This window comes from Triticum dicoccoides, chromosome 7B, assembly GCF_002162155.2.
Source record: "Triticum dicoccoides isolate Atlit2015 ecotype Zavitan chromosome 7B, WEW_v2.0, whole genome shotgun sequence".
Lineage (NCBI taxonomy): Eukaryota > Viridiplantae > Streptophyta > Magnoliopsida > Poales > Poaceae > Triticum > Triticum dicoccoides.
The window spans coordinates 25,743,189-25,743,743 of NC_041393.1; the positions used below are offsets into that span (position 1 = coordinate 25,743,189).

Consider the following 555-nt stretch of genomic DNA (forward strand, 5'->3'; position numbering starts at 1 on the left):
GGGCGTTTGGTCTAGTGGTATGATTCTCGCTTTGGGTGCGAGAGGTCGCGAGTTCGATTCTCGCAACGCCCCAATTTTTTTATTTCTTCTGTACAAAAATCTACATATAAAACATTTTTCTCTTTTTTGTTACTTCTGTACAAAAATCTACATATAAATCATTTTTTCTGTTTTTTGTTTCTTCTGTAGAAAAATCTACATATAAATCATTTTCTATTTTTTCTATGGAAAAAAATCTACATACGATGGGGAGCATTATAGTCATTCAGAAGAATGTTACAATGATGTTATTTTAGAAGTATGATGTAGATAATGCGGAAATGGAAGAAAGATAGATAAAATAAGATTTGGCTTCTTTTAGTTTAGATATGATATTAACAAGGGAGTGACTAATCATCGTACGTCTATTTTTCTATTTGCTTCAGGTTGTTTTTTTTCTTCCAATCATTGTTTGACACCAGCCTGGCCCTTCTAATGATTTGCTCATCAGCCTGTCCCTTAATGGGCCGCCTGACGAACCCATTGACACACCCTCCCACCCCTCACGTATTCCTG

The 555-nt window shown here is 35.5% G+C and overlaps 1 non-coding gene across 1 annotated transcript; it reads left to right on the forward strand.

Annotated features, from left to right (window-relative positions):
* TRNAP-UGG lies at window positions 1-72 on the forward strand. Its single transcript has one exon. It is a non-coding gene; the product is annotated as a tRNA-Pro (tRNA).
* Window positions 73-555: the final 483 nt, after the last annotated feature.